The sequence below is a fragment of the Pinus tabuliformis genome, chromosome 7, assembly GCF_031772625.1.
Source record: "Pinus tabuliformis cultivar Carrire ecotype Pingquan chromosome 7, CPIR1, whole genome shotgun sequence".
NCBI lineage: Eukaryota > Viridiplantae > Streptophyta > Pinopsida > Pinales > Pinaceae > Pinus > Pinus tabuliformis.
The window spans coordinates 1,439,476,437-1,439,500,825 of NC_142293.1; positions in this window are offsets into that span (position 1 = coordinate 1,439,476,437).

The window sequence follows — 24,389 nt, forward strand, 5'->3', positions numbered from 1 at the left end:
ATTTGTCGTCTCTATCTGAAGTGTCCAATTGTGACCACCATGAGACCGACTACCTTATGCCCCATTAGTTCTATCCTCCTTCTCATAGTTGATCCAACGTGGTCCCTGTCGCTGCAAATCTGACAAACTCTAAAGTATTATTGCATTTACCTCTGCTTCTTTCTCCTGTGTTAGCATGATTCTGTCATTATCTACCTTACAACTCCTTATTTCTTCCTTTAAAATTATCAGTGTAGCTACCAAATCAAAAGCATTCCCAACACCATAATTCTCTTCAGATTCATAGGGAGAGTCTTTGTAGTCAACCATATTGCTATCCATTTGATATTTCTTCCTGCAAGGTGTATCATGTCAGCGAAACCAAATCACAATAAACCAACATACCTTAGTATAGCTCAGGGAGGATATCCTATCTATGATATCAACAAATCAACACAATACATGTATAACATAATCATGACAACATATACAAACATAAAACATAAGCATATGACCATGCAATCGTCATTCTAGCTAAGGTCCAGTCATCAATGCATGACCTCAATAACAACACACACCACAACCTCATGCATGAAAACCACCATCATTACATCACTATACACATGACCACATGCAAACATGAGCATGCATAAGTGATGCATAACCATCCACACATATGCATAAAAACATATGATCAAGCATGAATGAACAATACTTGAAATCAAACATGCAAGAATGGTATATGCATCCAAGCACACAAGAATGTAACCAAGCATACTACAATGATACATGTAAGTGACATAAATCGACATGTAACCAGTCATACACTCACGATGATACATTCCTCAACAAAACATCAAGTTTCACCTGACGATATCACTACAACCATGAACAACATCATGCAAATGCAACAAGCACATGGAATGCAAGGATGAGAGACACACATACAACTGACATGCATGCATGACCAACACATAGCCCATCTAGTCCAAGGGGTGAATCATGCTCTAATACCACTCTGTAACATCTTCCTCCCACATCTACCCAAGCAACCATCCAACCGGGTTAAACATGCGATGAGATGCTACTATGATATGATTCGGCCTCCTAAGTCACGTTAAGGAAGTGGAACCGATGAAAACACACCAAAACTGTCAATGTTATGCCAACGATTCTGCGATTTGGGCCACATTTTTAGGCCCAGAGCCTAGGTCACTGCCTAGAATTGAATCATCTCTTCAGATCTGTAAAATAACATGGAAATGACAGTCCTAAAAAAATACTCATTTAAGACCTCAACTGGAACCCTACTAGCCATGCCAGGCATTTCGTCAAACATATTGAAGATATGTTATCTACAGGTGTAATTAACAGTTCTAAGCATAAGGGCCTCATACTTAGTTGAGAATCGCTAAGATCCATTGATGCCTTAACACATCAACTGCAATTCCATCCATTAGCTCATAGATACATTGATCATTCAATTACAAGTAAAAACATGATGAGAGCCACACATGGCTGCTGTCATAAAACACATACATAACCAACATAATAGTAGTAGAAAACACTCATGAAAGTATAGTCATATAGATCACATATAATCCATCAAAATGCTCATATAAATAGAAGGAGAAATAACCTTTCATTAATGATGCAAAATCTAAACCCGGGATGGGACTTCCACGTTCCACGTGACCATAAAATGGCTTAGCCAAATCTCTCTTTAGCCATTCACCCCCATGCGATATTCCAAGCATGAATGTGGGATCTCATAGAACACATCAATAAAAAACCATCCAGGGCTTCCAGAAGCCATCCACATCAACCCATAAAACAATGATTCCACCTCATGGTCGAACATCATAAAACCATCATCAGATCAATCTCTATCCCAACCATCCAGGGCTCTAGAGTGTTTGTTCAAACCAAGGCTCAAGGACTAGTAATGCAACCCATAGTTGTTGTCGGGCTCCAAATCATTTGTCCAACCAAATCTCCAGGACTAGTAACTCAACCCAACAAGGACTCCAAAGCATTTTTCCAACCAAGGCTACATGACTAGTAACTCAACCCAAGTTGTTACAGGGATCTAGAGCATTTGTCCAACCAAAGCTACGGGAACTAGTAACTCAACACAAGATAAGGAAACATGAGAACCAACCAAAAGCAAACAATGAAAGTAAACCCACAATCACCATGGTTATCCAGGAAATGGCAAGGCTAGGAAATACACTGTGAATCGAGGAAATCCTCCATGCCAATGACATATCTCAAACAAGAAACCATATGCATGTGCCATGCATGAAAAAACTAGTGAAGGAAACATACATGCAACTCGGTACCTGCAAGAAAATATGATGTAGTTGTTGATCCCCATGCCTTCTTGTGCTTTCCTGCACTTCCTTTGCCTTCTTGCTCCAAGAATCCAAGTATGCCATACCCACTAAGAGTGCTCCAAGAAAAATATAACTCTCCAATAGTATAAGAGAGAGAGAGAGAGAATAATGAAAGATCTCCAAAACTAAACTGACAAAAGGTTACCAATTGATCCTTAGAAGCCTTTTTATGAGTGAGGCCTCTATTTTCTTCATTTTCCATTATTTTCCTTTATTTTCCTCCTCACATGCAACCTGTGCCCTTCACCTCCATTTTCTCCTAATTTCCATTATTTTCATAAATAAGTGTGCCAAAAATGCCATTTTTCCTTTCCAAAGCCTTAGTCATTTCCTTAGCCATAAAACAATCACAAGTGATCCCCATCACTAGGATTCTGCCCAACATTCAGCTTGGAATAAGTGTCCCATCATCCAGAGTTATTATTTTGCCTTTATTTACTTTTATTACATGGAATTTTCACCATGGCTGTTACATGCTTATGAATTTTTAAAATCATAAGACACAAACCTACTCTATTGCTTTGTAGAAATTAATTCACAATTTAGAACAAAAATCTTAGACATGTAATAATAAATCACACACATGAAAATAGTATTTTTCCCGAGGAAAGAAGACTACTAAAAACTCTGTTATGAAACCATCTCACCAAAAGATAGAAAATATAGATAAACGCCTTAGAAACAAGCCTCTTCAAGGAGGAAACCTCCTTTACATTACACAAATGAACAATTCTTGGATGATACAAATGACAAGACCTCCTTTCTATATATAGGAGTCTATGGGGTCATAATATAATCAGAGCTAACATAACAATAATAATGTAAAGGCACAACAATAATAATAGTGGTCTTCTATGGGGCACAATAATAACAATATGGGGACTACAAGGGTACAACAATATAATAAGGGGGTTGCACTAATAACAATAAGGGGTTACACTAGTAGTATGGGGACCTAACATGCCCCACTCCTTCAAAAAGTGTTGTCCTCAACGCTTGAGTAGTTCTGGATGCTTCTGTATAAAATTATCATCCTTCCATGTGGAATCTTCAGTGGGTAATTTCTTCCACTTGATGAGATACTCTAAAATTGGTCGATTTCGTAGCTGTCGATTTCTCGGTTCTGTGACTGCTTCATGTTCAATATTGTTTTTCCTTCCTTGTCAAGTTTTGGCAGTATTGTTTGAACTCGGGTCTTCTCCTACTTTTAAATGAGTTCCCACACTTCTTCACCATTCTTCCATTCATCCCTTGCTTCGTTTACCCAATCTGGTTGGATAATAGAAATGGCACACATCAATGCTTCCACATCCTCATCCTTTCTTGAGAGTGCATCTGCCAACACATTTTGTTTCCCTTTTTTGTATATGATTTCAAAGTCATAACCCAACATCTTTGTGACCCATTTTTGTTGCTCTTCAGATGATAATCTTTGTTCTAAAAAGCATTTAAGACTATTTTCTTGATCTAGTTTTACCTTGAAGTGTCGTCCCATTACGTAGGGTCGCCATTTCTTAAGTGCATGTAGTATTGCCAACATTTCCTTCTCATAAATAGCTTTGTGTAAATACTTTCCTTTGATTAGATGGCTTTTGAAAGCAATGGGTCTTTCATCTTGCATTAAGATAGCACCAATTCCATTTCCTGAAGCATCACTTTCTACAATAAAGGTTTTTGTGAAGTCCGGCGTAGCTAAGACTGGTGCTTGGAACATTGCCTCTTTAAGACGTTCGAAGGCTTTTGGTTCTTCTGGAGTCCATGAAAATTCATCTTTCTTCAATAATGTTGTTAGAGGTGCTACTATTCTCCCATAATTCTTAACAAACTTGCGATAATACCCTGTCAACCTAAGAAATCCTTGTAGATGCTTTATGGATGTGGGGATTTTCCATTCCTTAATGGCTTTAATTTTTCTAGGGTCTACCTTAACACCTTTATGAGATATAATATGACCCAGATATTCCACCTCGTGTACTCCAAAGAAACATTTGGAGCTTTTTGCATATAATTGTTTCTCCTCCAATAGTTTGAGCACCCTATTAACATGTGGAACATGATCCTTCCAAGACTTGCTGTAGATTAATATATCATCAAAAAATACTAACACAAATTTTCTAAGCAAGGGTTTGAAAATGGAATTTATCAAACCTTGAAATGTAGAAGCTGCATTGGTAAGGCCAAAAGGCATGACCAAAAATTCATAATGACCCTCATGAGTTCTAAATGTTGTTTTCGGAATGTCTTCAATGTTCATTCTGATTTGATGATATCCTAAATGGAGATCCAACTGGGTGAAGTAAATTGATCCATGCAATTCATCCAATAATTCATCAATGACATGAATGTGAAATTTATCTTTAATAGTGAGCTTTTTGAGCTCCCGATAATCCGGACACATGCGCCATGATCCATCCTTCTTGTGCACCAATACCACTGGAGCAGAGAAAGAACTTTGACTAGGTTGAATTATACCAGCCTCTAGCATTTCTGCAACTATATGTTCAATTTCATTCTTTTGGGCATAGGGATATATGTACGGCCTAATCTTTGGAGGAACACTTCCTGGAATCAAATGAATAGCATGATCATGATCACAAATAGGTGGGAGGCGATTGGGAGTCTCAAATACCTTGGAATGATTGTCCAAGACTTTTTGGAGTTCTGGAGAAATAGATGATTTCGATGTGGGAACCTCTAGCAAATATAATTGTGCAATTATGCCTCATTGTTCCTTCTTTAGAAGCTTTGTCATACCACTAGCGCTGATTATCTTTCCTAGTTTCCCTGCAATACCCCTTAATTCAACTTCCTTTCCTTCTGCATAAAATTTCATGAAAAGTTCTTGAAAATTAAAAGCTATTGTACCCAAGGATTGTAGCCATTGGACTCCTAGTACAACATTAACACCACCCATTGGAATGGAAAGCATTGGGCTATTCAATACATATTCTCCCATGGATAACTTGATATTATGGCACTTTCCAGAGAAATTTATGGTTCCTCCACTTGCAACCATCACTTGACACTCTGGTGCTGGATATAGGAAGCAATTCAATTCCTTGGCTATCATACAATGAATAAAATTATGGGTACTTCCTGAATCAATCAACACTATTACCTTTTTCTTCTTGATATGTTCTTTTATCTTGATAGTTTTAGGAGTGGTAATTCCATCCAATGCATTACAAGATATGGTAAAATTAATTTCTTGTTTATCTAGGGTTGGTTCCTGGAGTATATGCTCTTCTTTTGACATTTCTTGTTCCTTTTTTTCCTCTTCACAATCTATCTAGAATAATTTCTTCTCAGCACACTTATGACCTTTAGTGTATTTGTTATCACAACTATAACAAAGCCCTTTTACTCTTTTTTCTTCCAATTGTTGTAGTGTCAACCTTGTAGGTTGTGGAAGGCTAGGGGCAACAACACTTCCATATTTATAGTTGTGAGTGGTAGAATTCTTGGTTGCCATAATTTTTCTTTCCATTTTTCTTGCTAACCTTAATTCCTTCTCTAATGAATCAGGCTCCCAAAGACGAACCTCATGTTGGGTATTATCCTTTAAAGTCCCTATGAACACATGAGTCCTATGCTCCTCTGGATTATATTTTACCCTTATGTTCAATTTTTGGGAGTCCTCAATGTGCTCCATCATTGAACACTTTTGTTTGAGATTTATCAATTGGCTAAAAAAGGTGTTGCTTTTTGTATCCTCATAATGTGCTATCATTTCTTCCGTAAAAATTACCCAAGTGACAATTTGTTTACGAGAGCAAAGCCATCGATACCATACAAAATTATTTGGTTCCAAATATAAAGTTTCAATACGTGCCTTTTGTGTGTTTTGCACATTATGGAGATCAAAAAATTTCTCCATCTATAGTATCCATGTTCTGGGATCCTTGCCATCAAACTTCCTCATATTGATTTTTGCAACATGGTGGGTCTTCAATCCAACATTAGAGTCAATGAAATCATGATTAACATTTCTTTTGTTTCATCATGACTTTCCTTTACTACCCTTTCACCATTAGTAACCATTTCTTGTAGCAACTTATTCAAATTTATCTTCAATTCTTCCATCTTAGCTTCCATGCCATTCATCTTAGCGTCCATGCCATTCATCTTAGCTTCCACGCCATCCATCGTAACTTGCACGTCATTCATATTAGATTTCACACCATTCATCTTGGCTTTAGTTACCTTTTGTGAGAGTGAAATTTGTTGTACTTGGTCTTGTAATTTTGATATATTATGTTGCATTTCTTCCTCTTCTTCATGAGTCATGCTAGAGATTTTAGGTTTCTTACTAGGTGTTTCCATTTTTTTCTTCGGGGCATCAATTAATGCTTTTTTGTTCACTTTGTAAGAGCTTGATATTGAATCTGTTGTATCTCTATAACTACGGATCTCGAATATCTGAAATTGCGTCTTGAAGTATCCCTTTGAGTCCTCTTTCTAACCCTACAAGTCTGATCAAGATTGGATTCTCTAAGGAAGAGTTATGCCAAATCTCCTACTGTGACCTAATTATAGACTATTTTAGTAGAGAAAACTTGTATGAAGTTCCATGTGTAACTGTTTTGACCTTAGTATCTGAAACTGCTATACATAAAAGTACAGTTCATCCTCTTTCTGAAACTTCTTACGAAATTTCAATTTGATGCTCAGAACAAAAGTTATGATGATTTTCCCTAGGTCACCTATTTGGAATGTAATTCAGGAGTCTGCAAAAACCCTAACTTCCTCAAATCATATCTCCGTACATATAGTGAGAAAATCTCTGAAATTCAGACTCGAGGTTTAGAACGATTTAGGATCAAATGGGTTTTTTTTATCTTCTGAAACATCACAAAAAATATATATATAATGAAAATTCCATGATGACCTATTTGGAGCAACGAAACCCTAGAATCCAAAGCTCTGAAACCAAATGTTATGAAACCAGTTTACCAAAAGATAGAAAATATAGAAAAAAGCCTCTTCGAGGGGGAAACCTCCTTTAAATTACACAAATGAACAATTCTTGGATGATACAAATGAAAAGACCTCATTTCTATATATAGGAGTCTATGGGGTCATAATATAATTAGAGATGACATAACAATAACAATGTAAAGGCACAACAATAACAATAGTGGGTTTCTATGGGGTACAATAATAACAATATGTGCACTACATGGGTACAACAATATAATAAGGGGATTGCACTAATAACAATAAGGGGTTACACTAGTAGTATAGGGACCTAACAAACTCCAATGCCTTGCATTAATCTGATGAATGAATATGTATTACAATTTCTTTAGTCAACTCAGCACAACCTGCATGTTATGCAACCAACTCACAAAATTCAAGGAAAGATAGATCAAGGACTTCAAAATCAGCCTCTTTGAGGAAGAAACCTCCTTTACATTACACAAATGAAAAATTCTTGGATGATACAAATGACAAGACCTCTTTTCTATAAATAGGAGTCTAAGGGGTCACAATATAGTCAAGTTGACATAACAATAATAATGTAAGGGCACAACAATAACAATAGTGGGCTTCTATGGGGCACAACAATAACAATAAGGGGCTATATTGACAATAATAATAAGAGAATACACTAGTATTATAAGGGCCTAACATGCCCCTCTCCTTCAGAAAAGTGTTGTCCTCAACGCTTGAGTAGTTATGGATGTTTCTATATAAAATTATTATCCTTCCATGTGGAATCTTCAATGAGTAAGTTCTTCCACTTGATGAGATACTCTGAAATTGATTGATTTCTTAGTTGTTGAGTTCTTGTTTCTGTGACTGCTTCAGGTTCTAATATGATTTTTCCTTCCTCGTTAAGTTCTGGCAATATTGTTTAAACTGGGAGCTTGTCACTTATAACGTTCTTTAAGCATGAAACATGGAAAACTGGGTGCACTCAGGAAGCTGTAGGAAGCTCCAATTTGTATGCCATAGCACCAATTTGTTGCAACACCTTGTACAGACCATAATACTTTGGTGATAATTTATTATCCTTCTTAGCTTTCTTGAGGGGAATTTGTTTGTATGGTTGTATCCATAGAAATACCCAGTCACCTACATAAAAAAAGAATTCCCTATGATGTTGATATGCCTGTTGTTGCATTCTATTCTGTGCCAAAGTGACATTTGATGAGGCTCATCATTGGGTAAAATATATGGACCTTAATACACCTCCAAGCTTACTAAAATCAACTCTTATCATAATTATTTACATGTTTTAACTATATTTTCCTTAATGAGATGAGTAAAAGTAAGATGTTATGTCTAGTGGTCTAATGTGCATTGATTGTAGGTTTTTGGGAGCAAATTATGACTAATTAAGGTGCAGGAACTCGAATGAGACAAGAAGGAGAGATTATAAGAGATGGATCTCCCTCATTCGAAGATCCATCAATCAAATCACACCAGCTCGGAGTTGCAGGCAGCAGAGCTAGTGATAGTTAAGAACAATTTAATATTAAGATTAGGAGCCAAGCCTCCATAGATTTAAGGAATTTGTTGGAAACTTCAGTTGTATAAATAAGGAGGCCTAGAGCCTCATTAGGATTCAGATTTTTTATGAAATATAGCTAAGAACTTTTGAGTTGAAGGATTGTGACAGAAAATTGTTATGTATTTTTTGATATGTTAATGAGAATGAGCATTCCCTTGATTCAGTACTAAGTTGACTCAGAAGTCTTAAGCTCTTGGGTTAGGGCCCAACCCTAGCAGCAGAGGTTCCTCTTAATGTACTTGCATGCTTAGGTTATTTCATAGATTACTTGTTGAATTGATTTTGGCATTGTTACATTGCAAGTATTGGTGAATTTGATTAGTTTTATTCCATATATGCATAACTTTAATAGTAGCATTAGAGAGACAAGGAAATATCAAAAAGGCTGATAATAGGTGGATATTACCTCCTTCCTCCCTTCAGGGACCATGGTTTGAGGAAAAACTCTCATTCAACCCAAAAAGACTTATGGTTTCTTATGAAATTTAGGGTTTTTCTGCTAATTAGGTCAACATATTTCAGTTTTAGAACATGGGTTTCAATTGTCATTTCTGATATCTTAATCTTTATATTATATTTCATAGTGCTTTCATACTAAGCTTCAAGCATTTCCATGCATGAACTAGGCAAATAAATGATGAAATTTTGTTTTCCTATGTTGTTGTAAACCTTTCTTGTTTTGAAATGATTTATGGATAAATGCCAACAATGATGTGTATATTGCAGGAGTTTCAATATTGCAGGAAGACCTCATATCATCAGCCTCAGCCAAACCATACCCACCCATGATCACAAAAGGCCACTAAGTTCACAATTCGAGTTATCATTTCACAAAGACAACTTGCCATGCTTGTTGAGAAAATCCAACCATCATAGAGCTTTCATTTGAGTTTTGAGTGAGTTCTAACCACTCCCCTACCTCATTCCTTCCATCACTCACATTCCCTAATCTCCATACCACCATCCAAATCACTCCTTATTCTTTCGGCCTGTTCCTGTAGGAAAACAGGGGATCATGTAGGTGAATTAGGACATCCTGTAGAACGACCTATAGTGGCCTGTTTTGAGCTCGATTTGTGAGAAATGCATCACAAAATCTAGGAGAAGACCTCTGCTTGCCTCCCACACCATTTGACCAATCACAACCATCTCCCTGCACACCTATCCCACCTGCCATGCAATCAAGAAGGATTAGCATTCATGTTTTCACAAAAAGACAAAAAGAAAAAGGTTGTTATGCTTATTCATGTGCACAATAGTTAAGTGTTTGATTAGATCATATTTCATGCTTAGGTTAGTTAGGATTTCACATGTGTTAAATTAGAATTCTTCTAAAGCAAGGTATCTTAACAAATAGCTAGATGAGTTGTGTGTTTTAGGCATCTATTTCAGTCTTTCATTACTGCAGTAGGTAGCATTTCAATCCTCTCAATTAGGGTAAAATTCTCCTTTCTCAATTGGTAATCAAACTTCTTCCAAATCAATAGAGGGTTGGTTTGAGAAAACCTAGTGGTATATCCCCCAACTCAGTAGCAATGAAGAGTGGACACATTACACCTACTTGTGTATACAACAGTGTCACCTCCAAGTTTGTATGAATCCCGGGTTGATGAAGTAAAGTTGGTAGCCCCAGGAGTTGCATCATTCTTGATACAATACTGGTGCTCATCACTTTTTAGCGTCGTTGCCAGGGAGGTGTCTGAGTAGATGTGATTTATGCTTTCTTTCTTCCATTTCTTATCTCTTTCATTCTGCTATTAGTTTCATTTTTTCAAGATAGTTGTAAGTTGGTTTGCTTTCCTTTCCATTCTGCAAGTGATTTCATTCAGCAATTAGTTTCAATTCAGTTTGTCTTTTCCATTATGCAATTAGTCTTAAAGCTTGAAAAACAAAACAAAACACTTCTTTCATGCCTCATAGGAATAGGGATAACTTAGGAAAATTTCTACCAAATACCCCCACCACTTCAAACAACCAACCTTCCCTCTTCTTTGGTGGCTGTGAATTAGAGGACCCCTTAGGCGAACAACCAAAGATTTTTGAAGAGCCTATAGGGGAAGAAGAAGAACCCATTCCAACTAACATAATGGCTAAAAATATAAATGAAAGGGGAGATAGACAAAGGATTGAGGGTGCTTTTCCCATCAAAGAAACCAATGGGGATGCCAAGATGAAAAACATAATCCCCTCTGCTCTCCCTCACTTCCATGGCTTGACCTCAGAAGATCTAGGTACTTTCTTGTTTGAATTTACTGTCATATGTAGAACTTATGATTACACCATTGATGATCATAATTTGAAATTATTCCCATCCACTCTCAAGGATGCAGCTCTGCGCTGGTTCATGGGTTTACATGGGGATAGTATCACCACCTAGGCTCAGATGCAAAGAGATTTCAACAAGTATAGGGACTACTACAGGTCCAAAGACACCAAAGAGGAAATTTTTAGAATGACCTCGGGGCAAGATGAGTCCTTAGAGGATTATTAGGAAATATTCCAGCTTAGCTATAAAAGGGTTAGGTTCACACTTGATCCCGAGTCACTTAAGCTAGTCCTACTCAGGGGGATCAAGGAAGATCCCCTAGATACTGTAAACCTGCTATCAGGAGGGGACATCTACTAGCTACCCTATGAGGGTATCAAAAACTTTTTTAAGAACCATTTTAGGGCAGCTAGAAAAAAGGGCAAGGTTAGTCAAACAATGGCCAGCTCATCCTCTTCCAACAAATATATAAAAAGTGAAATTGGAAACATGTTGGAAGATTTTAAGAGTGAAATGTTGTAAACCCTTGCCCTACAGATGGACACTATGTCAATCAAGAGGAATTAGGGGGAAGTAGAGAGAGAATTAGCCATCTTCTTCCCTAGATGCACAAGGAGGCACCCTAGGAATGAATGTCCATTAAACCTTATAGAAATATGCTTGGTCTGTGATGAAAACCACTCCAAAGACAAGTGCCCTTATCTACCTGGACTAAAATCTGTGTATCTGGGAACTGAAGGGGTGACTGAATAGCTCTGCTACATAAATCAAAGAAGGCCTCATGGACCTCGATCATACCAACAGGGCATGCAAGGGTAATTCTATGAATATTACAACCCTAACCAAAACACATCCATTCCCTCTTGGGGCTCCCCTGCTCATCCCTCCTGGTCTACACCTTCTCCCTGGGCTTTTTCACCTCAATACCATTCCCAGTCGACCAAACAGCCATTTCAGCCATATACTCCTCCACAACGTCAGTGGAATGCACCACCCCAGGGGTGGAGGCCCCCATACAACAATGCTCCATCTGTATTGCCTTCACCTCCTACTCAATCACAACTTTTACACCCTGCTCCACCTAAACAAACTTAGATGCCTGCCCAACCAAACCCGATCCTGAATAATAGATAGGCACAACAGGTCTACAATGGAGAGACATCCTAGCCTGCTTATGTTGTGGAAATTTCAGGAAATCAACCTTAGGTCTGGGGGAGTGCTCCCAGATAACCAACCTCCATATCCACCTAGGGACAGTGAGGAGGAAAGAGAGGAAATTATGCCTAGAGTGAATCCCCCACCCTTTCCTAAAATATTAACTCATCCAATCTGACATACCCCATAAGAGAATGAACTTCTCGCTGAATTGAAAAATCTATGTGTCAAAATCCCACTTCTCTGAGCTATTAAGGATGTACCTATTTACAACAAATTTATTAAAGAGAAGTGTTTCAAACATCGAGGGAGGTGAAAAAGAGACACCCCTACCATTAATGTCATTCGACAGCTGCCTGATGTAATTTTGGGGCAAGTAATTTGCCCAAAATATTTAGACCCTGTAAGCCCTGTAGTAGATGTCCACATCAATGGCACCATTGTCCCACATTGCTTGATTGATATTGGGGCTGCCATTAATGTAATGACTAAGGATACCATGCTCAAGCTAAATCTCCAGGGTTCATTAAGAAAGACCACGACAGTCTTGCAACTTGCAAACCGATCCACAGTAGCCCCTGAGGGGATTATTGAGGATGTGATGGTCTCCATTGACTCCTGTGAGTACCCTGCAGACTTCTTAGTTCTCCAGCCTAAGACCAAATTTAATGGTTATCCTCTCATACTTGGGAGGCCTTGGTTAGCCACTGCCAATGCCTACATCAGCTGTAGGGATGGAAACATTACTATAAAAAATGGGCATATGATTAGCACCAGTATTGCAGCAAGATTGCTGCATCTCTTGGGGCTACCAACTTTACTTTATCAACCTAGGGTTTGTACAGAATTGGAGGTGATAGTGTTGTATACACAAGCGGATAAAAGGGGTCCACTCTTTTTCACTGTTGAGCTGGCGATAGACCACTATGGTTTCTCAAAATAGCCTTCTATTGATTTAGAAGAAGTTTGATTACCAATGAAGAAAGGATAATTTTACCCTAATTGAGAGAATTAAAACATTGTCTACTGCAATAATGAAAGACTAAAATAAATGCTTTAAACACACCACTCATCTAACTATTTGTTAAGAGATCTTTCTTCAAAATAATTCTAAGCTAACATGTGTGAAATCCTAACTATCATAGGCCTGCAATCTAAGATAATCAAACACTGTATTGTTGTGCATATGAATGAACACAATAACTCTTTTGTCCTTTTTGTCCTCTTTTGTGAAAATGTGAATGCTAAATATTCTCGGTGGTATGGTAGGTGGGTTAGAGATGGTTGTGAAGGGTCAGATGGATTAGGAGGAAAACATGGGTCTTCTCCTAACTTTCTAGATGCATTTTCCTCAAATAGGCCTGAAAACAAGCCACTACAGGTCGTTCTACAAGATGTCCTAATGCACCTACAAGATGCCGTAATGCTCCTACAAGATCCCCTGTATTCCTACAAGATCCGGCTGAAAGCATAAGGAGGGGTTTGGAAGGTGGTATAATGCTTAGGGAAGGTGAATAATGGAAGAAATAAGGAAAGGGAGTGGCTAGGACTTCTTCAGAGCTCAAACCAAAGTTTGTGAGATGGTTGGATTTGCTCAACAAACCTGGAAAGTTGTTCTTAGGGAACGGTGAATTGGTTGATGGACTTAGTGTCTATTGGTGATCATTGATGAATGAGGTTAGGCTGGGGCTGCTGACATGAGATCTTCCTGCACTATTGAAACATACATTAGTTGAATTTACCCATGGATCATGTCAAACAAGAAAGATTTTCAATCAACATAATAAAACATAATTCCATTATTTAATTGCCTAGTTCATGCATGGAAATACTTGAAGAATATTGTGAAACACCCTGAGATATAATACAAAGATGGAGATATTAGAAAGAACCACTGAAACCTATTCTTGAAAACTGAAAAGATGCTGGTCTAACAAAAAAACCTAAATTCCATAAAAAAATCAGAATTTTGTCTTTTTGGGGTTGAATAGGAGTTTTTCCTCAAACCATGGTCCTTAAAGGGAGGAGCGAGGTAAAATCCTGTTGCTTCTAAGACTATGTACAAATGGAAACAAACTAATCAAAATCACCACTACTTGCAATGAAACAATGCCAAAATCAATTCAACAATTAATCTATGAATAACCTAAGCATACAAGTACAATAAGAGGAACCTCTGTTGCTAGGGTTGGGACCTAACCCAGGAGCTTCTGCCCTCTGAGTCAACTCAGTGCTGGATCAAGGATATGCTCATTCTTATTATCATATAAAAAATTACATAACAGTGTTTTGCCACAATCCTTTAACTTGAAAATGCTTAGTGATCTTACATAAAAAAAAAATCTGAATCTTAATGAGGCTATGGGCCTCCTTATTTATACAATTGAAGTTTCCAACAACTTCTTTAAATATAGGGAGGCTTGGCTCCCAAACTCAAGATGAACAGGTTCTTATCTGTCATTGGCTTGGCTGCCCATGATCTCCATGACTCAGTTGCTTGCAACTCCAAGCTAGTGTGATTTGATTGAGGGATATTCAAACGAGTGAAGATTTAATGAGGAAGATCCATCTCTTATAATCTCTCCTTCTCTCATTCAAGTTCATGCACCTTAATTAGCCAAAACTGCCATGATTTGCTCCCAAAACCTGCAATCAGTGCACATTAGACCACTAGACATAACATCTTACTTTTACTCATCTCATTAAGAAAAATATAATTAAAACATGTAAGGAATTATGAGAATATTTGATTTTAGTAAGCTTGGAGGTGTATTAAAGTCCATATAGTTACCCAATGATGAGACTCATCATCACCCCCTACTGAATTGTGTATCTTGCAGGAGCAGCAATTCTATGCCAAACTCTCCAAGTGTGAGTTTGGGTTGACGAAGATGTTGTATTTGGGGCACATCATAGGGGTGGATGGAGTGAGAGTCCACGAGGAGAAGATAAGGGCCATTAGAGAGTGGCCGGAGCCAAGGAACGTGACAGAACTCTGGAGATTCATTGGCATTTGTACTTACTACCGGAAGTTCGTCAAGAGTTTTTCACAGCTTGCTGCACCCTTGACAGATTTGACGAGGAAGGGGGTTTTTAGTTGGTCGGATATAATGCAGCGAGCCTTTGACAGGCTCAAGGAGATTATGAGCAACTGCCCAGTGCTTGCATTGCCAGATTTCATGCAGCCATTTGTTTTGGAGTGTGACGCATCGGGAGAGGGGATCGGCGCAGTATTGATGCAGGGAGGACACCCTATAGCCTTTGAGAGCCAGAAGCTTCTTCTGCACGAGAGGTTGTATTCTATATACGACAAGGAGATTTTGGCCATCATGCATGCATTGGCCAAGTACCGGTAGTATTTGGTGGGTAACAAGTTCAGGGTGAGGACTAATCACAACATCCTCAAGTTCTTTTTGGAGCAGAAGCAACTATAGGAGAGGCAACGGAAGTGGATCAACAAGATCCAAGCATATGACTTTGACATTGAGTATGTCAAGGGTAAGAACAATATGGTAGCAGATGCTCTTTCACGTAGACCAGCCACGTTGTCTCTTATGAGCTTGGACACAGACTGGAGTGCTCAACTCTTAGTAGAGTATTCCAAGGACAGGTTTGCATGTGAGGTCTTGGATGGGCAGGTGGTGGATGACAGGTACAGGGTGGTCGATGAGATCATCTACTATAGAGATCAGATCTTCTTGACTGAGGGATCTCAACTCAAGAAGAAGATACTCCAGGCATCACATGATTCACCATTGGCCGGCCATCAGGGGTTTACCAAAACCTACAGGGCCATCAGAGAGAGGTTCTCATGGAAGGGCCTCAAGGAGGACGTACTCCAACATATCTGGGAGTGCGACGTTTGCCAAAGGAACAAGGGGGAGATGAGCCATCCCGCGGGTTTATTGCAGCCTCTTCCCATTCCGGAGGGGAAATGGGAGAGTATTTCGATGGACTTCATCACAGGGTTGCCCATGGTACAGGGCAAGGATTGTATCTTTGTCGTCGTTGACCGACTAACGAAGTACGCACATTTTTTTGCCATATCCGCACACTACACAGCAGCACAAGTGGCCGAGTTGTTCTTCAGAGAGGTCTTCAGGCTACATGGTCTTCCTAAGACCATCGTCAGTGGCAGGGACAGCCATTTCATGGGCGGGTTCTGGCAAGAGCTTTTTCGACTAGTGGGGACGGAGTTGACACCGAGCACCAGTTATCACCCACAGAGAGACAGGCAGCAGAGATAGTTAACAAGTGGCTAGAGGGCTACTTGCTTAACTATGTCAGTGGGCAGCAGAGAGCATCGCTGAAGTGGCTGCATCTAGGGGAGTACTGCTACAACACTACACATCACATGTCCATTGGTATGTCACCATTCTATGCTTTGTATGGGTATCATCCTTTATTTTTTGTTGACATGATGTTTGGTGATAGCAAGGCTTCGAGAGCCAAGATTTTGATCCAAGAGAGTCAGGATATACTCCGAGCTCTCAAGGATAACATGGCTACCACGCAAAACCAGCAGAAGCTATACGCTGACAAGGGTCGGGTGGAGAGACGGTTTGAGGTAGGTGACATGGTCTACCTACGATTACAGCCATACCGATAGTCGTCACTGAAGCAGAAGGGCGCTGAGAAGCTCAAGCCCCGCTTTTATGGGCCATACAGGGTGATACACAGGATTGGACAGGTTGCATATGAGTTGGAGCTGCCCCAAGGCAGCAAGATTCATAACGTTTTTCATGTATCATGCCTGAAGAAGGCATTGGGGCAGCAGGTGACAGTGACAGATGAGCTACCACCCATGGATGATGAGGGGCATTTGGTGTTGCAACCAGAGGCTATTATTGATACCAGGGAGAGGCAGCTGCGGAGTAGGACAGTCCGGGAATTCTTGGTGAGGTGGAAGAATTTTCCGGATGAGGATGCCACTTGGGAGAGTGAGAAAATCTTGCAGCATCCATCACTTCAGTTGCTTGAGGACAAGCAACATTTTTCCGGGGAGACTGTAATATTCCTAATTAGCCATGGCTAATTGGAATATTCGATTTTGCTTATTTTTGCCTTCTATAGTTATTTATGAATAAAAAAGTGAGGAAAAAGGGGACATGACTCACTTTTAGAATAAAAGTCACTTCCTAGTAGCACAACGTTGTGACTTAAAGGGGAGCCAAGGGGGCCAAAGGGGGGGACACAGAGATGGAGCCCACGCAGACACTTGGAGGGACTGCGCAGAAGGGAAGAAACACGTGGCATGAGAGGAATTATGCTAGAGAAGGTGGGCCTTGGGATTGAGAGAGGCAAAGGCTATAAAGGAGAGAGGAGCTTCCTCATTTTGGCATCCGATTATGTGCATTTGAGCTAGTCACTTCGACTTAGAGCACGCTGGCTGTTTAGCTAGTCTGCAGCACTGTTTAGTGCATCGAGTGTCTCCGTTCGGAGATCTCACCCTTAGCCCCGGGGGACTACGAATGCCTACTCGGGCAAATATTTCCATCAGTGTTTTTGCAGTGGTTTCAGCAGCGTTTTTGGCAGAAGGATTGAGCATCTTGGATCACTGCGCAGCACTGAGAGGGATGACGCAGTTCTTTCTGGCAGGAGTTTTGGATTGGGGTTTTGTAGGATGATTTGTGCTGGGTGATTGAGCAAGGGACCAACCCTCACATATTGGAGGATTTTGGGCAGAGTTTCAAGCAGAGTTCTGGAGGGGTTTCTTCAGTGGCAGCGCAGAGCATTGAGGAACTACGCACATCCCCAAGGGGGTGATTTTTGTAGGTTGGCCATTTCAGAAAAGCTTTCTGGGTTTTTTTGGACTTCTTGAGTAGAGTCTGATTCTAGAGTTTCAGCCTTTTCTGAGGAGGGGAACAACCCCAAACCTTCATTTGATTTTCAGCAGTAACAACAGCACAGTAGTTTTCCAGCAGCTGGGACGTAGTCCAGGGAGAAGCCATTCTTTGCTATTTTGAGTGTATTTCTTCACTTGCCTTGTGCAAGTTGAGGTGCCATCTTCCTGATCACCTCCTGTACTCATTCTTCTACTCAATATAATAAAATGGCTTAGTATTTCTCGTTGCATTTCTTGAGTATTTGTCTATATTTCATATATACATTATTGTTGTTGCACTGCCGTTATTATATCTCTGTGATTTTTATGGCTACTATACCACTTGTACGTTCAGATTTTACTGGGGTTTGAGGAATATTCCAGGTTAGGGATATTACAGTTGGGACTCAGGACTTACTATTCAGGACATGATTCACTTTTATGTGTGATGTAGCACTAGAAATGATATTACACATCTTATATATTAGTTCTTTTATCATATTTATGTGTCAATGTATTTATTTTATGTTGTAGATGCTTTAGATATTAAAAAAATTGAAAAAAATGAATATTTTTGTATTTTACGATTTTTTCCCAATTTTTACCGATTTTTTCCCCTCGCCGATAATATCCCGATAACGATTACTGCAACATTGTTCCCTGGAGCCCCGAGCAATTAAATAAATGAAAAAAACCAATAAAAGGCAGAAAGCATATGAAAAAGGGTGGAAAAACAAAGGTTGGGGTAACTCATGTACCACGATTTCTCCCTCCTACATCTATACACCCAAGTGCGGGCTTCCCTCATTATAGCTACCCTTATATCATGGCATGTGGCTTGGAGCCTTCCCTGTTACCCCACTATGTTCTATTTCGCATCACTCCTGCAATCTAATGAATGTACCATAGACCTGTCACTCCCTTAGACGTTGAAACCACCTAATAGAGTCCTTAATTAACCTCCTTCTTCACCCTGGAGACACCTGTACATTCTAAAGCCCATTATGGAAGGGCATGCCACTATGAAATGCCCACTTGGTTCCATGATTTGTAAGCTCATTTTTTCAATTGCACGAATGAACTGTTATAGTGGAAGTCGAGGAGACGCATTGGATCTTATACAGGATTGCAAGTGGGTCTTCATCTTGGGGTTTGGTCTTCCTATACGGGATCTAAGCCTTCTAGAGGGTCTTAATGGCATTTGTAGGGTGAGCGTTGAGAGACATGGGCCTCCACTATAGCGAAGAGTAGATAGCCACACCACAAGATCCTCAACACCACTTATTGCTTGCCTGTGTTCAATTGTTGATGATGATGATGCCCCTGGACCACCTTGCTGATCCGGCTACACACTTGCACCACACACTTGGCAGTTGATCCAAGGCCTAGATGGGGTTTTTGTCTCACCTAGGGAGAGAAGGGAGTGCTTGCATCATTGTTTTAGCCCTTACAAATGGAGCACAATCTTGTTCAATTCAATTGGAGACTCATGAGGATGTTCTTTGTGGCCCCACAGCCACTTGTGAGCACCATTGGTCATTTGCTTGGAGATCAAGGAGCCACCCGCTTCATCACTATTTTTGGAGCCCTCCTACTCATTATGGGACATGAGGGACTTCATTTGGCCTTCCAACAGCCCTTCTAGATACTTTTCTATCATTTCGCCCCTCTTTAGAGGTTAGTTATTCATGTCATGGAGCCATTTGGTGGGCTTGTCACAAAGATAGGGTTATTTTTGCACATTATTTTATTATAGGGGCATCATTAGGCTAAATTAGGCCATTCAAACTCCTTAGAGGATTGTATAAATATAAGAGAGGCATCCTCTCTCATTCATCATCACTTGGATTTGTATCTCTTTGGAGAAAAGAACTCGGACCTACTATTAATGGACAAATTAGAGGTTTACTGATGCATTTGTGATGTTTGGATAATTGCAATCTTCTTGGAGCTTCATTGTTGCAAATCTAATGGATGAATATAATCTTTTTGTCATGTAAGTGCTTTCTTATGCAAATTTTTTCATGTTTTATGTCTAATGTATGGAATGTTATGATTTGATTATGTTTGTACCCTAATTATTGATGCAAAATTCATTAACACTTCTAATCTTGGCTTGTTGCATATGTTACTCATCTTGGCAAGAAGATCGAATTATTCCTAGGGGCATGTTGATACCTTTCACCTTGAAACTCCATAAATTTTGCAAAGCAAAGTATAAATTCCTTGTTATGACCTTGTAGCTGCCTCTCTAGGGCTAGGGAAGTTGCAATAGGACTCCTTGGTAAAGCAAAAATCCTAAAATCAAATTCACTTTGACTCCATTCTCCACACTTAGCTAGGCACTGGTCTCAATCCTTGGTGATAAACCTAAATTCTTCTCCTTTTTACAAATCTTCTGCCCTAACCCTAGACAACCTAGCTAGGGCATCCAACAAATTTCATTAGAGTTGTCATCTTGCTCACCGAGTTGATTAGGAATTACCCTAAAAGGAAAGCAAGCCTTTTGTTCAGTCTCTCTTGTGAATGGGGCTTGGAAATCACTATATATCCTATTACTGACTTATCCCTCCTTATGATTTCTTTATGCCGAGACTCCTCCCATCGGTAAAAATCTGTAAAGAGCAAGGGACATCAACTGAGGTGACAGTGGATCCTTGTCCCATTGTTGTCACTTGGTCTAGTAGTTGCCCCTTTAGAACCCCTCCTAGAACCCTTGCTAGATTGAGCGGTAACATATTTGGCGTCATTGTCGGGGGCACGAGATGTGTGCCTTGTTCACTTACGAAAATATTGACATATCTATTGGCAACTCCACTGGAGGAATGAAGCCCTAATTCCTCATTGTACTTTAAATTCAATGCTTGTAGGTTTAAGCAAGCATTTGTGAAGGCAATTTCAATCATCCTGGCGACTCCTCATATGATCAATTTAGAATACTCAACACAATGTGGGATAGGGCAGCAAAGCACCCAGCATTGGATATTAAATGGGTTCCGAGATACCCAAATTCCATCAATTGTAATCATAAGGAACCATTTCCATTGTTTAATGGTGACCCATCTACAGCAGTTAACCATGTGGCTAATATAAAAGCATATATCTCAAACGTCAATGTCAGCGTATGTTGATACCAAATCTGGGGGTTGACTTGAAAAATTATTCAAAGCCCAAAAGTGTCCTTTCTTTATCTACTTTAGTTGACCGCTTATTAACACATGAGAAGCTCAAACTGCAAGTGATTGAAGATGCCATCCAAAGCTTAAATTCATTCAAATCGCTGAACTTAGAGGCTTTCCCCATTACTCACTTGCTACTTGCTCAACATCATGGGTGGTTGCCCAAGTTTAATGGAAGTAATGTTGATGCCAAAAAGCATGTGGACAACTTTATATGGGAAGATAATTTTTGGATGCCTAATGAAGATGATGAGGATATCTTTACGATGCTCTTTGCATTGTCACTTGAGGGAGAGGCTAGGGACTTGTGTGATGACCTCCCTCCACAAAGTATTAAAGATTTTGATCAATTCAAGGATGTCTTTATGAAGAGATGGACTTGTTGTCACTCAAATTGTACAAGCACTACGGCAATGACTCAGTGAGGGGCTGTCACCCTAATTCCCGACCTCTCTGTTCTAGTTGTCTCCCAACATCAGGCTTTGGGGGGTAGTCCCTATGGAAATGTGAAGGCGAAGGACAAGTTAGTAACCAACTTGTCCGGGAGACACAGTGGAGTGGCCTAGTTACTTGGTTAAATTTAGCAAGATTTAAAGATTAGATTATATGATACATGTGCCTTATGGAGTCAACTTTTGCTTATTAAAATTAATACCAAGTAACCGGATGGACAACTGCAGCTTGAATGCTTCAATAACCTATATGAAATGAAAATCCTAAGACCTAGGTGTGATGCTAACATCTTGGTTATTTTTAGATTAAATGCCTAATCTAAATATGACCTTCCGTCAAATGTTTTGAAGCTAGGCTCCAAAGTAGGTTGTGGAAAGGAGACCAACAAGAAGCAAGCAAAGGCTTGATTAATGATACCTTTTGTTAGGCTCCTATCACCCACCTGATGCCTTTGGCGCTGCAGAGACTGTAGCTCTGATGACTGCAAGGTCAATGTGTTAACCATCGAAGAGTTGCTAAGCCCTTTTAGATGAAAAGGGTGGCCCTAGAAGCCTATCAACCAAGCTTATGTTTGGAGGTAAATTGTTAATGCAACTAAAGCTATAATGCTTATGCAAAGGATGGAATGAATTTCTTAGTTTAAGATTGGCTTAATATTTAAGTACTTTTAGTTATGATAAATCTTTAATGACAAGAGTACATATAAATAAATTATATGCAATCTTACAACCAAGAAAGTGTCAATTATTTAAGTTCCAATATCAAATACAAGATGTGTAACCAATGATATTCAATTAGAACAATTATCAAATTGATTCCTTAGCAATGACACAAAAAACTTCCAAGATATATCAATGATCAATGTTAAGAGATGCTCACTTGGGAAAATAACCAATAAAATTTAAGATGCCAATGCTTAGCAAAATCACCAAAGCTTCTTAAGTTAAAAAAATCATCAAACAATTTCTCAATAATGTTTCAACAAAAATGCCAAGTAGATCTTAATGCCCAAAATACTTAGACCATCAACAAGATTAGGAGATTTAGAACTCAGATGTTTGAGTGATTTTAGTGCAAAGTTTAATAATTCTTATAGCTAATCACAAGACAAGCAAATATTTGATTCCAGATAATCAATAATTGCAATAACACTTCAGAATTCTTAGCAGTTATTAGCCTTTAGGACAGCAGTAAAAAAATCACTCTAGATCAAGAAATAGAAAGCATATAATAACCCAAGATGATAAATGAAACATTAGATGACTTTGCCAATTGAAAACACAAGCTATCTAACCCACTTATGATGAATTATTCAGTGCATATCAGATCTGGAAACTCTTATTACAGCAGTAAGAAAAGTATGCAAAGAGTGAGATATTAGTGCAATAACTTGTGCCAAAATTTGCCCAAAACTTTCTAGATGTTGAAACAAGTTTACCAATGTGAAATTATGAGTTTTAGGGCTTCTTAAGATGTAGTATTCATAATTATATCAGATCTGATCCATTTATTATGCATAAATATTTCAGTCAAGAAACAACTAGATCTATGTTCAATAATTAATGTTGAATTCACCAAACAGCTAGCCAAATTTTACTATGAAACTTTTGGTGTGCTTAGATAACTTAGATGTGATTTTAGGGCATTTAATTCACTGTTATGAAATGAATATGACAGCTGAAGCAAAACAGTGAGAGGACAATGGCTTAGAGATCAAACCCTGGGCCCAATGCCTTATAGATCACTTGCCCAAGTTGCCCAAAAATTCTCCAAAGTACTTGGCACCTGAAAACACCAGCTATGAACGAATTTCACCGGCAAAACTCACCAATATTCAGTTCAGAAATTTCAAAGGTGAGCTAGGGCAAATGAGGACAAGGAAGAAATCCAAAAAGGAGAGAAACAAGGCTAGGGAAGGCAATGGCTAGGGTCAAAGGGCCTTAGAGGCCTAGTGTCTCAAGGGAAAGGCCTTAGGAGGCCTACGGCAAGCCCTAGAGGGTTGTTGCTTGGCTAAGAGGAAGGCCGAGAAGCCCTTAGGGGCTGCGACCTATTGTTTTGAGGCCCTAAGGCCTGTGGCACCCTAAGGGAAGCCTCTAAAAGGTTGTCGCAAGCCCTTTAAGGCTGCGTCATGGGGAAAAGAAGGAAGAGGAGGGGGCCGAAGGCCTTAGGCCTCACAAGCAGGCTTCAAAGGCCCTAAAAACACCACAACGAGGGAAATAAGGGAGGTCGAGGCCCTTAGGGGGTTATGGTTAGATTTAAGAGGCCAAAAAAGGATGATGCATGGGGAGAAAGGCTAACACAAGGGGTCAAGGAGGCCATACGGTTAGCCTAAAGGAAGAACTTGGGCCCGGAAGGCCCTAAAAAACAAAATGAAACCCTTGCTGCAAAAATTAATTTGCTTCAGACCTTCAGATTTACTGCAAATTTTCTTCAATGGTTGGCCTTGAAAAAATTTGGACTAGATCTTACCCTCAAGGGCCTAGATCTAACTCTAATCCTGCTCTTCTCACTTGATCTCCCCTGCACAAATGAAATTACAAGAGCCCAAAACCTCAATATATACAAAATATAAAAAATAATTCAAAACCCTAGCTGCAAACAAATAGTAGAAAAATAAATT